Consider the following 14,960-nt stretch of genomic DNA (forward strand, 5'->3'; position numbering starts at 1 on the left):
TTGAACACATTTTATAAGTGGTCAGAAACTTGTAAATAACTCATGAAAGAATAAAGTTACGTTGAAACCAAGCATACCATTGTTTTTCTTGTGACATTACCAATAAGTTTGATGTGTCACATGGCCCTCTTCCTGTTGAAAAAACAAAAGTTGTATCCAAGATGGCCGACTTCTAAATGGCCACCATGGTCACCACCCATCTTGAGGAGTTTGCCCCCTCACACATACTAATGTGCCACAAACAGGACTTTAATATCACCAACCATTCCCATGTTATTACAGTGTATCCATATAAATGGCCCACCGTATACATATACATATACATATACATATATATATATATATGTATATATATATATATATATATGTATATATGTATGCTGAACACTAATATAGAAAAACTGTTGGTATCCAGAGAATGAAATTGTAATCAGTGCGTGTCTGCTCTGTGTTTTGGGAGTTTCTGCTTTGGTCTTTTGAAACTGTTCAGCTCTAAAATGACTTTGTTTAGTTGGTTAGTGGATGCATCCTTGCATATATTACTCAAATTAACATATGCAAAGATATTAATTTTATATTAAATAATATTTATTGATTAATTAAATCTAATATAGCTGCAATAAAGCAATGAATTACATGTGACTTCTGCTTACTTGCATAGGAAAGAAATATGGTATTGAGGCATCAAAGACACCATTCACAGTTCAATCTAGGTTAAAGTGTCATTTAGTCATTTGGCGGCACAGTGAGCACAGAACACCTGAGCATTACAGAAAAGTCTATTCTTTACTTCAGCGCTTTGATTAAGCAGTGAGTAGTTATTTTACCAACTTCAAACTCACGACTACAAAACGCAGTGCTTCAAAGATGCATCTCCTTCCAAAAAATCCTTCGCTGCACTGAGAGGAAGAATTACAATGAGTGTTTGGGAAAAGGCTGGAGAGGGAAGATAGTGGTCTGAACTCAAACATAATCACCGACTTCCTGAAAAAGGTAAAAACAATCATTTTCTTTTATTTTCTCACATTGCCTCAGCGAGTTTAGTGCTGAGAAACAACATGAGACTAAAATCCTGGTGTTCCTGCTGTATTTTGAGTACATTTTTTTAAACTATGTACAATAAAACAGACATATAATGTGCCTATATCTTTTTGCTGATTTCTAGATCAAGCATCGTGTGTGCAGAGGTGTAGCTGCAGCTGTTTATATGCATTAGTGCAACAATGGTGCCTGTTTTTATGCGAAAGCAGATCTTTTAAAGAACATATCTTGAAAATAATAAAATGTCTTGACTTGTGTTCCTCTCAGGTTTCTACATTTTCTGTCCAACTCTGTATTTGAACACTTTTATCTCACCTCATTTTCTTTCTTTCTTTCCTCCCAACTTCTGCTGCATTTAAATGGGAGGAGAGGTTCACCAGGTTTATGCCAATGCTGATGATTACAAAACGCCCACATTGCACCCATGCGGTACCAGCTTAGACTTTGATCTGAGCCTTCACCCTATTTCAGAAAAATAGGACCTCTAGTCTTGTTTTTGCCAAAGCGTCTTTCATATTACACATTGCAAGTTTTCTTTTAAGTGTTCAGTCAACTGAATCCAACAGGAAAACACACTCTCCCTCACACACTGACTTTATCAGCTTAAAAATAAAGGCCCCACTCTTTTCCCATATTTTCAGTTCACCAACTTGTCCTTAACCCCCAGTCCCTTTGTAGTGAATTAATTAAGTCTTTAAGGGTAATCAAATGAGGAATAAAAAAATCTTTGTATTCAAAATTCTATATCTGAAAATGTGACTTATAATCGCATGTGTGTTAATTAATGACCTACGTATGTTATTCAATTTAATTCACTCTTATTAATAAAAAAGTTATCTGAAGGCACTTCATGCTATACATTCTACAATATTTGAAGGAGAATTCTAATGACCTGACGATCCCCTGTGAAAAAGCATTTGGCAACTGTGGGAAGGAAAAAATTCAGTTTTTAACAGGACCATGTCAGCTCTGGCAGGGCTGGGCAAACAGAGGGGGCGGCTGTGAGAGGAAAGACAAGACAGAAGAACCCTCCTGGTAACACTCCTGGGCAGTTATGTAGGCAGTTATTTTAAAGACTCCTCTTAATTACATTTAATTTCAGAGGGTGCTGGGACATAAAACCTGCATACCAAAAACATGAAAAAGTTTCCTCGAGCTGAAAAGCTTTTATGTTTCACCTGTAAGTTATACTTCTTTCACTTTCTTTGCCTTTACTGATTCTCTCACAGAGCCAGGTCTCTTGGTTATAATGCTTCTGATATGAAGTAGCTCTGAGACCCTGCTGGAATAGGATCACACCCATGAACTGCATGCTAAAGATGGATGTAGTCACCGTGACGACCGAGCTGAGCTTTTTTACTGTTGCCATCTTGGTGTTTTGAAGCTGGACATAAAGGGTGAGGCTAGAGTCGACTGAACAAACAATACTATACTATATGTGACTTGTCAACCACTAGGCAAGGCCATTATAGACTATACCATGCTTTAGCATTATTTTTTTTTTACCCTAATGTGGTCTGTAATTTATAAATTAAACTAGTGATTGAGACATAAACTCAACAGCTACATACTGAGTCACCCCCTGGGGGATATTAGAAAGGATGCTGGTTTGAGGCACTTGTGCACAAGACTAAAAACTGAAAAACTGAAATGTTTTTTTTAGCTTCATTCTTTGTCAGTTTGGCTCGAGGAGGCAGTTGCTTGTGTTTTCTGAGAATACGAAGTGTACAAGACGGTGAGTCGAGTAATTTCCTCCTAACAAAAACCACCTATGTTATATTAAACCAAAATGAATAGAAATATTTAAACAAGGAAAGGTGAACAAGGTACACACAGTTTAAGCAACACTAATGTGACTGGTAATTATTATAATATTCATCAAGGTGAGAACTTGGTACAAAAATTGTACATCACTTTATTTAATAAATATATATAAGAAATATCTATTATTAGGACTGATAGTAACTAGCTGGGAAAACTATTTTGAAAAACTATTTGGCAGGTAATGAGATAATAATACACCTGTCTATCACTGTCGAACACAGCTGACTTCAATCAATCAAAATAAGAAACCACAGGGCCTAGGGAGGGCTCCTCTCTCGCCTGCCTGTATTCCTGGGTATTTGGTGTGGCTGTCTGTTCTACGTGTCACTTGAACTTTCCCACGTTGTCAGAATGAAATCTTTAACTTTTCTAACCAAGGGTTAAAGTGGGATTTGGTAGGTGGTGGAACAAGAAGTCTCCATGTAGTGGTGCAGCAGAAGGAAATGACTCACTTAGAAAAAGGTCAAATAATTTGTTTTGTAAGCTCCAATAGATTTGTTTTCTTTCTGTGCAGGCTGCGATCAGCTGACCTGCGCCGCTGCTGGCTCTGTGGTTTTCTGCTCTTTGTGAATTCAGCCAGCTACAATATATAAGCGCATGTAGCATGGCTGTTTTCCAACCCCTTGACAGTAAAAAGCCAGCATAAAGGTAGAATCTGAAAAGTGTTGCTGAAGATTGATGACTGCTACCGGAATCCTTTTAGAAACAAGTCCTGTCCATATTAATCTGGATTTCAATGGTCAATGGGAAATAAAAACTGCTTGTACAGAAAATTCAGTCAAATCTGATAAAAATCACTTCAAAGTTTGCAGACTTTGCCCCAAAATGAAGTTTTAAACATTTTTTTTCTCTTGAAAGTTACACTTCTATTCCCATCTTTCTTGTTTCAATGTTTTCTCATAAATTTTACTTGAGAATTCTTTCAGTGTCGTCTTCCCCTCTGTTTCTGAACCTAAGCTTACTGCAGTCTGCCCTGCACCAGACCATGACAATACACTACTTTAATCTGAACAATGATACTACTAACAACCCACATTGACCTGCACTTAATCTCCTGCAAAATCTTTAAATAACATTAAATTATCATTTAACTTATCATAAACACTTTTTTACACTCACACAGAGGTCTGCGTGTGGTTTGTGGGGCATTCTGGCTGCATCCCAGTTCGTGTGGATGTGTGTCTTTATGTCTTTATGTGTCTGTGTCATTAGTGGCTGGGTGAATAGGTGGGTTTGTGTGTGCGTGCAAGGCTGTGGCTGGGTCTCTGGCTTTGGCTCCTGTAGGACATGGTCATGAAGGGAGGAGTTCACCCTCCCTACTGCCGGGTACTGGGCTGTTCTTGGGCGCCTGGAGCCCTGGGATCCGGATCTCGGCGAGCATCAGGGTGGTCATCCTCTAGCAGGGTTAGCTGTGGGCACCCCATCTAGGGCCTCTCTCCTTCTCCTGCTCGAATAGGCGCACAGATATCGCTGAGATGTGTGGCCTTAGGTCTTCAGTACTCTTGGGGGCTGCAGATGGCCCAGTCTTCCTGTATCCATCTCTGGCTGCCTGTGGCTCCTGGGGGATCTTGTTGCTGCTTCCCACTCTCATTTTCAAGTAAAACTTGTGACAAAGAAACACACACTCAACCCTCTCACTCTGTTACACTAACACACATACACACACACACACCACAAGAAAAGGAGTTTATGCGTGTTCCTCTTATGTAGAGGTAGTTACATGCCATCTGCAAGAACACATGACAAGGATAAGACAGACAAAAAGGGTGTGTGCAGGCTTAACCGTCTCAGTGTCATCAGCTGGCTGGAGTGTCAGGCTGTAGGACATGAAACAATGAACTTGATGGACAGTATTTTGTATTAAACTGCCTACCAGATTTACTAAGTCATTAAGGGCAGGTGCCCACTTTAACCTTTGTTTATAACATACTGCTGTTGTACAACACTGATGCAAAAATTAAAAAATGTATACACTTGACATTTACCTTGTTCTTTTGTATCTTCCTCAGCCCTTTATCTGTAGCACATCTAACTGTGCAGCCAACTTAGAATCACTGGTGAACCTAGCACCTGTCTCTAGATGCTAGGTTAACCAGTGATCAGGTACAGGTTATCAGAAAAAGATAAAATGAAGATTTCAGGAAGCTTTAATGTCCAAAGTGCAATATCAATCTCCTGATATAGCATCTTAAATTCAAGGAGAAACTGTGCAAAAATGTACTTTTTCCTGCTTTTTGGCTCTTGAAAAGGTCTGCAGAGTTGCACGGAGGTCCAATAATTAGCCCTAAGAGATACATTCATGTATATTGTACCTGGCACTTATTGTACTATTGTTTGATATCGTGCACAGAGCATGAATCTCGCTGCTGCACAATGTGAAACATTTGTCTTTCCTTGTTTTAATTGACAAGCAGGCAGGAATAATCAAAGTTCAGTTAATATATGGAACAAAAAGGCCTATTCAAACAACACTTTTTATAAAATCAAATATCTGTGGTACACACACAGTTCATCATGATGTTGATCTTTGGCTCATTTTATGTAAACCCTAACATGAGGTCAGAAGGCAACTTGCCAAGTGCAGGACAACGTTCATTTCTCACTACATTCGCAGATATTTTAGGAGGCCCAGAGGATAAAACTGTCCGTGTGGTGGTTTTACATGAACTTGTGGACTGGACTCAGCGTGCAAATGTCCTGAATCATATTTCACATAATGGCCAGCGTTTGCAAAAATAGACTTCCTAGAATCCAGCGAGCCTAGAAGTTATTTTCAAGAAAATGGAACACCATATTTGAGCTTCGGTGCTCTGCTGTCACAAAAAGTATCGGAGCACATTCTTTCTCAACTGCAGCTATTCTAATTCTTGTCAAGCACAAGATTTGAATTGGCTTGTTCTACCTTACTTTAAACACATTCAGCCAGAAGTGGCTGACATCACATAAGTGACCTTGTTTAGGAGAATAAATGATGAATTGTGGCTGTAACCAAAATGTGTATCAAATCCCCGCCAACTGCAGCAGAGCCACCCCAAATAAAACTCTGCTGTTGAATGCGCTGGCTACTCTGGTGACAGGAAATGAAGCATCAACATTTAAAAGTGAACTTCAATCTGACTGTCATACAGCAGAGAGCAGCACTTTGTCCAGAAAAAGCTGCCCTCAGCAATGTGACAGCTTTTTCAACTTCATTACTTTGCATTGCATCATGGGATGGCGTTGTGCTTCTTATTGATGTCACCTTAAAGGACTTCTGGGTATCGAAGTTCAAAATGTTCATACTCTTATCACTTGCAGCCATTTGGAGCGGCAAACTTGCTGAGTATCCTGGCAGTGCTTTGATCTAGGGTTACAAAATGTCAGAGAAAAGCAAAAAAAAAAAAAAAGATATTGTCAAAGGCATGTTGTATAATCAAGTCAGCTAAAAACCTGTGCGTGATCCGCGTTATTATTTGCATTGCAATAGTTCCACAATCATGACACCTTAGTATTCCTCAACAAATGAATTATTTTGATTGTCTTTTTTTTAGCTGTCTCCAAGAAAATAAAGATATGTCCCAAAATGTCAAAGTATTTATTTCATGTAGGTTTTTTTTTTAACTTTAACATAATGTGTGTGAGGTTGTTTATTATACAAAGCACAAAGCAGATTCAGTGCAATTAATCAGAATGTTTCTCTTTCATGTTGTCATATTGTTGTCCTAATTTATTCACAGCATAAAAAAATGATGATGGCAAAGGAGCATAATTTTTTTAAGAAGGGATTTTAATAGCATTGTGTTTTGAAATATATCGACACCTTATTCAGGCACAGTCACTTCTTCTACATCTGTTGCCATCTCCCCGTGTCCCAGGCATCCATTTCTGTCACACCAACCCTCTGCCCATTCTCCTTCACTGCATCGATTATTCTTCTCCGAGGTCTTCCTCGTTTCCTCCTGCCTGGCGGCTCCATCTTCAACATCTTTTGTCCAACATATTCACTGTTCCTCCTCTGCACATGTGAAAACCTTCTCAGGCTTGCCTCTTTAACCTTGTCTCTAAATAGCTCAACCTGAGCTGTCCCTCTCATTTAATCATGTCCCTCATGGTCACTCCCAGTGAAAATCTTAAAATCTTTAACTCTGCCACCTTTCACTCTTGCTGCTATTCTTCTGTCACAAATCACAGCTGACATTCATCTCCATCTACTCCTCTCAGCCCACACTCTCTTCTTCCAGGTATTTAAACTAATCTACCTTCAGTATCTCTTCTCCTTACAGCTTCTCTGTTATACTCATCTCCCTCGTCCTCACACACATCTATTCTGTCTTGCCTCTGCTAACTTTCTTTGCTCTTTTCCCCAGTGCATACCTCCAACATTCCAGGCACCGTCATCTGCAAATGTTACTTGCAGTAATGAAATGAAACTCCTCCTTTGTACCAAAGTACAAAGTGCATGTCCTCATTCATCTCCAGACAAAACATTGAGCTAGATTTGAGGCCTTGACTGATTGTTGTGCCACAATTTTTCAGTTTTCAATTAATGCCAGTTTTATTCATATAGATAATCACAACAGTTCCCGCTAGGCACTTTATATTGTTAAGTAAAGACCCTACAATAAAAAAGAGAAGACAAAGAAAACCCCAACAGTCGGATGTCCCCCTATGAGCAAGTGCTTTGGCAACAGGGGAAAGGAAAATGTTCTTTTTAACAGGATGAACCAGCAGAACCAGGCTGAGGGAGGGGCGGCCAATCAGCCAGGAGACTGGTTAAGGGTGAGGGAGGAAGAGAAGCAGTGATTAATAATAATAACTAATGATTAATTCATTGGTGTAAACACATCGAAAGTGAAAAAAAAGGTGAGCGATGAAGCAACAGGTATAGAAGAGTTAGATGTTCTAGCTTTTGCAATTTATGTCTGGTATGAACTTACTTTTTTAGTTGATGAGCTTCCATGTTTGGCCTAGTAGGTGGTGGTGAGGTGTTTAGGGGATGTCCTGCCACGAGTAGAACCCAATCAGACCCAGGACATCCTGGAGAGTAGCATCTCTTGACTGGCTGGGAATGCCTCAGTGTCTCCTCCCAAGGAATTAGATGAGATGGCCAGAGAGAGGAAGGTCTGGGCATCTCAACTTAAATTTTTGATCTCGAGACCCAAACCCAGATAATCTACAGAAATTAGAGGGATGGAAGTCTGATGCAAGGACTCAGTGATGTACTCAGTTCATAGGACTCGGCCTCAAAGCCCTCCAGCAGCTTCAGTTAGCATGCACCCTTTCCTGGTTTGACAACTTTATTCTCTAACCTTTCCTAAGATCTTAAATGATGCTGATAAAATAAGATGTTGTAGTTTTCATACCAAGAAGCATTTGTTTAGTAATATGAGGACAAGCAGATTGTCAGATCAGCACCAGTTTAATGATTTTCTATAAAGGTAGCAAAACCTACGACATGTAGATGGATTTTCTGCTAGGGCAGGAAAAGAAAGTAAGATAAGCAGAGTGATATGATATAAAGGTGTAAGAAAAAAGGAGAGAAAGCCGACATAATCAAAGACAGCCAAGGACAAATACAGAAATATTTCACAAAGTTCTTTTTAAAAGCAGAAAATGCTGCGTCTCCATCATTTCAAAAGACTTATGGCTGTATTTATTGATGTAAATACTGAGCATTCATTGTCATTGTCCACAATAAAATACACTTATGTGATCAGTATGTGCACAGAGCTGCTGTCGTGAAGATTTCCGCGTTCATCTTTGGAGTAGTTCCTTCATCCATGATGTGATGACATTCAGACCTCCCGAACAGTAACAGCTTCTTGAAAACCATTTTGGAGATTAATCTTTGAGCTTAATCTTCACATAGGAATGTAATGAATATTTCATATGATAGCGCACGTACATACATGTGGTTCTAGTCCTCTGCTATTTGCATCCAAAAAGGCAAAAAGCTCTGCATGCTAATTCAACAAACAAACGTGGTTAGGGGATGCCATCTTGTTTGGAAAGTGTCAAAGAAGAGCAGTTTAATCAGTAACAATGAAATATACATCATGTTGTGTTGATAAATCACTCATTTAACAGCTGATTTATACCACACTTTCCTCTCACACACACAGACACACACTTACAACCTTAAACACAGAAAACAATCACCATGTACATACACAACAATAAGTGCACATATAAAGCTTGTGTTATTTTTTTTACTGGCAAAATCCAGCACGTGACAGGATTTCAACATATTGTTAGACTAGTTATTTCAAATAACACAGAGTGTGTTTTACATGAGTAGATTATAGGAAGTTGAAGTCATTCAGCGCTTCGTTTATGGGCCCATCTGAAAAATTAAAGCATGGTGGTTGGATTTACTGTATACACAAAAAGCATTTCAGCATTTTTTATTTTTTGCCTGTTTCCAAACAGATATTAAACACAAGACTGCCAAGCAGGAGATTGTGGTTTAAGGCCCTTGTGTACACAATGCTTTCAAAGTCAACAGTCCCCACCAAGGGTTGAAGTGTGACAAGATCAAAGTGAGGCCCAAAAGCACAGTTTTCTGGAACGTGCATCAAAATGAGAAAATGAGGGAAAGATGCAGTTACAATTAACAATCTAGCTGCAAACATAGAAGGTGTAACAGCTTGAATTACACGTGAACTTTATGGCTTTAAAATTGTTACGCTCCAAGTCAGTTTTCCTCTATCATTTATAGCGATTATGTATTTGGCTGTAAGTTCATTTAATGTGAAGGTGACTGACAGCTCAGCAGTAACGCCCTGCTTATACAGAACAAAAGTCTAATGAAGAGAGCTGTTCTCACCACCACTTGATGTCATGTGGCTTATAAGACACCCCAAGCACATTTTAAAAAATGCTGATTAATGAACTTGGTCATTTAATCAAATTAATTTATTGTTTTATCATAAAACAAGCTGCTCATGACACCTTCCAGAGTTTTGTTTTGCAATCAAGCGTCAGTTTTTCTTAAGGACATATATCTAGTAGTTATGAACTGATTTTTTTCTGATGCATATTTTTCAAATAAATATAATTTTTTTCTAGAAAGCTCAGTATGTTGTACGATCAGTGGTAGCAGCTGTTAAAGAGCAGATACATGTGTCCTGGGGAGAGGAATAAAGTGGATGAAACACTACAATAGAAAATGTTAAAGCTTTAAAAGTAGCAATTGCAAAGCATATATGACATTTGATATATACATATGAAACCGCTATATACACTGATAATAAGAGAGCTTTAAGTATTCACACTATACAGAGTGATGTGACTTTACTCATTGTCAGTCTGTGCGTTTCTTGTCGTAAAACAGTGACTTGACTTTCGAAATAGTAGTTTGAATTTATGAGCGGTGTTTAATAAGGGGAGGAGGCATTTAGATTCATTTAAATAGTCTCTCACTCCTTTTTATATTAGCCATAAATGAAAGGGGAAAAGCAGAATTATTTTCTTTCATTGCCTTTCTCAGTCTTCACAAAATGCGTCTTTAATGACGTACATAGGTCACTGCCATACTTATCTTGTACTTCCCAAACTTTTTAGTATCTAGTAATTTCTTTGTTCCCCTCTTATCAGTAATTATAACTGGAGGCCTCAGGTTTGAGCTATGAGCCTGAAACAACAGCTGAGCTCGCAGTCACTAGCTAAATGCGAGTAGATGTGTGTGCTATCCAGGTGAGAGCTGTCTGTCTGTGCTTTCACGAGTCTGATCCAGTAAACCTCATATCAAAATATCCTGTATGTCACTTCCAGCCTACCTCTTGTTTGTTCATAATGTAATACATAATGGAAATACGTTTTTTTTCAAGCTGACGTATTAACTATAAACGTGGCTTTATGGGTCAGACTAAGACTGTGAGGTGCACAAAACTGTCAGGGCAAAAAATCCCAACACATTTCCTCCATTGTTCATAAATTATATCGTTTCAATTGTTTAAGTCTGGATGAAGAAAACACAAATATCCAGTCTGGAATGTCCATTTTATGGTGCAAGCTTTCTGGAAACGTGAAAGTTAGAATTTAACTTATTCATTTACTTGAATCACGGACGAGGAGCTAAATGAAATGACAGAGAGGAGTTGGCAGAGGCAGAAAGACAACAGGAGTTCAGGAGACAAACTGAAGGTGAGGAGGGAAACATTCCCTACAGAGAGGTACAGCTGGTGTTTCACCGCCACAGAATTATAGAAAAGGCTGGCTGGAGAAAATGGTCAGCTCTCCATGTAGTGAAAAAATGCTCTTACAACCAGTAAAAAGGACTTTTATGTGCTCGATTTTTGCTACGATCCCTCCAGAATGAACACAAAAAGGAAAGCTATCTATAAGCCTCACATACAAATCAGTCTATGAATACACAGGATGATTTAGTCAGCATCCCCCTAAAGGAGATCCCCATTAAAGTCAGAAAAATGAGCATCCGAATCAGATTAAAGCTTGATAACAATAAACTAGTTTGGAGAACTGTGTGTTGGAGGTCCGGTAACCCTGTGTGTAATTCTTTTTACTAAATGGATTTTTTTTCACTAAAAATGCGTATTGATATTGGAAAAACCCAGGTGAGTTTGCTGATGGAAAAATAGACTAGAAACTGATTAACTTTTATTGCAGCTGAACGAGCCCCCTTGTGTGATATCACCCCTACTCTCTGTTGGTTTGACTGCTGTATTTAAAAACTTAAGTGCTTCCTTTTTGAGGAGCGAGTAACAAGATCAGGAAAACAATCATTCTTCTCTGTATATATATGTATATATGTGTGTGTGTGTGTGTGTGTGTGTGTGTGTGTGTAGAGCAAATACGTGTTGGTGAACCCTGCTTTCTTCAACAGTAGTAAATAAATTATAAATTATTAATAAAAACAAACATTGCCAGGACGATAAACAAAGACAGGAAGAGTGTCTGTCACCTGGTGAAAAAAGCCCGAAATTGAATCAGCTGTTATTAAGAGATGCACAAATTTCACTTTCTCTATCATCTCTTTAGAAATGCAGAGTTTGTATGATTCAAAGAAACAGCTCCACATTCATAACCATGCATTGCTAAATAGGCTAACAAAATGGAGCAGTGATTTTTTAATTTGTAGTGTGAGCGAGTTGATGATGGATCAGCAGGAAACTTTTGGCTTTCTGTGTCTCTGTTAACAATTAATCATTAGTGAAAGAAGTGGGACTGTGATCCTGCAGGTCATAAAGACAAAGAGAGGAGCAAAGTTGTGGTGATTGAAAAAGGATCATATCAGAGGAGCCTGGTTCTTTAATAAAGCATTTAAAAGGAAATGGAAACCCCAGCCCCTAACCATATTTATTCTCTTCTGTAGCAATCAAAATGTGCTGCAGAGGAAATGAATAAATGGCAACATGTTTGTTGTTTTCACTGCCATTTGCTCAGAGTAATAAAGCCAAATATACTGTACCATTGATGGGACGGTGATGTACTGGTGTTTAAGATTGCTTCTCCATCTCCTGCCACCCTTTCAGTCCAATTTAAGCTATTTGTCAGAACACCAAGCTGTTGCCGGAGGCAAAGAGATGTATAGTCTCAAATGCAGTGCTGGGAAATAATTCCCTGCTCAGCTTTGGTCAATAATGTTGCATTTACACTGCAGAGTTATTGAAAAATCGCTGAAATCGGATTTGTTCATGCAGCAGAACTTCTCATAACAGAGAGTTGAGAAGGTTTCTTTGTGTTTTGGAGTACCTTTGTATGTAAGAGTCTTTAAAGGCAGGTCTAAACCTGTTACATTTCCATAAACCACCCTGGGACATGTTGACAGCGCTCACTGTGCTGTAGGATTTTATACAAACACTTCTTGTGTGATCTTCCTGTGTGTCCTCACATTTAGGATTTACTTAAATTTAATCTCCAGTTGCATCATCTTATCAGAGCTCCATGAAGATAGTTCTGAAATTGCTGCACCTTGGTGAGTCAGCCATTGAGGCCTCTTAATTGCTAATTCTGTCAGTTTAATTAAAGTTCAAAACTGGAGCAGCCTCTTTAAACCATTCAAGCATATCTGTGGATGAAGTCCCTCACGTAAAAAAAAGGAGCTGTGGGATGGTTGGAGTTTTTCTCTTTTAGTGTAAATTTGTCTCACTGTTTCTGTCAGTGGGTTCCTGCTGCTGTTTATTCTTAACATTTAAAAACTGATTAAAAATGTAATATTTGTTGGAGGTTCAGTTGTCTTGAGCTTATCAGCTAATAAGGCAACGTTTGCTTTTGACATTGATATCCCAAACTAAACTACTGCATAAATAAACAGCTGAGAACGGAGATAGGAAAAACCTGAACCTTTTACTACTACTGTGAGCACATCCTATTATACTGTGGGAGCATTTTACTACATGATTTTGGTCCAGTTATATAAAAAGTATATATGTAAAAGTATGTAGAAGTTGTTTTAGTAATTTAGTCTAAGCTGACACATTACTATCCTGTTGGAAAAGGTCTTTTCTATAGACTGTATATAAAAGATGGACATGCTTGAGGTCTGCAAAGGAAGGCAGCATGGAGAACCAACAGATTAAAAAACTGTTCCTTACCACTGGCAGTAAAAAGCATAACACCCCCTCTGCTCCCTAAGACTGTGATACAAGAACTGAAAATACACTTTTACATATGTGACCCGCATCTCTTCTGTTACATTTGCATTTTGCACTGTTACCGTGGCAACTACACCAGAACCACAAACCTCTCCGAAACCCCACAATGCAACCTGGCACGCACATCTCTCGAAATGCAACTATCAGTGTCCTTGACACGCCCACGTTATTGTGATTGGCCTGTTTAGTACCACTGATTCTTCCTGCATGTTCCTCCTCTACTTTTTTGCTGCAGTTTTACCAAACCTGCATTCTGTCTGTTGGCCAGTAGGGGGTGAATCTTCTGTTTGCAAAAAGAGCTCGATTTAGATGAATCTATAAGAAAAATGTATTTTGTATTCCTTGGTTTCCTTTGGCTTCACTGTTGTGGATTCAGACATGAACAGATGGAGACATACTTATTTTTACTTCTTATATACTCCTATATTTGTTATTATACTTCTTTGACATCTTGAAGTCTGTTGCCTGGGGAGCTGGCTAGGTTGGTGCATTGCAATGTAAATTCTCTGTGCATCAGTCCACATGGTCAAAAACACAGGCATGCACATGGACGTCCACAAGGACCCTCGTGCAAAGTTGCTACAACATAAATGTGCTGTGTCTCTTGAATTTTTTAGTCTCAGTCTGATTTCAAAACATAAAAAGCAACCAGAAGAATATTCAGCTCTAGGCTTCATGGTAAGACTTCACAGACCCGTGGTTGTTATCATGGTGGCTATGTCTGTCTTTTATATACAGTCTATGAACTGTTCCAGAATGATAATTCAGCTATCCATAGTAGACGAGGGGTCGCTGAATGGACATGGGAAAGGAAAAGTGTGAATCATTTGCTATGACCTTCTCATTCAATATCAACCCCGTTGAACCTGCAGGAGATTTCGGGCTGCTTTGTTACACAGCACTCCTCACTGCCATCATCAAAACACCAAATAAAGGGAATATCTTTGGGAGAATGATGTTTCATCCCTCAAGCAGAGTTCCAGAGACTTGGAAAATCAATGCCAAGACGCACTTTATGTTGCATTTTTCTTTCATTTGTCACCCATCCATAAATCTGTTTGAAATGCCTCTTGGCTTCTATTCAACTCTGTTAGGTACATTTAACGAACTTGCCACTGGCAAGGTAGACAGACTCAATCAGCTATTATGCAGCTCTCTTTGGATCTTTTTTGTCTAATAAATTTCATTTATTTCCACCTCTCTTAAGGTTGGTGCACTGTTGCGGCCCCTTGAGGATTATGTTTTGTGCATCCACACATCTTAGCGTAACTCTTTAAAGTCGACCTGGCTTTGATTTATTTTTTTGTGGAGAAGGAAAAGTAAACTTGCAACCTAAAGCCCCCTGTGTAAAACACACTCGCTGCGAGACAAGTGGATTCAATCTTCAACTAGGCAGAACTGTGTGTTTTCCAGCTGTACTCATCTCTCTCACTCTCTATCTGTCTCTAATCTGATAATATATCTGATCCTGGGCCAGACAGAAACAACTGTTACCTGCAG

This window comes from Oreochromis aureus, linkage group 7 (genome assembly GCF_013358895.1).
Source record: "Oreochromis aureus strain Israel breed Guangdong linkage group 7, ZZ_aureus, whole genome shotgun sequence".
Taxonomy (NCBI): domain Eukaryota; kingdom Metazoa; phylum Chordata; class Actinopteri; order Cichliformes; family Cichlidae; genus Oreochromis; species Oreochromis aureus.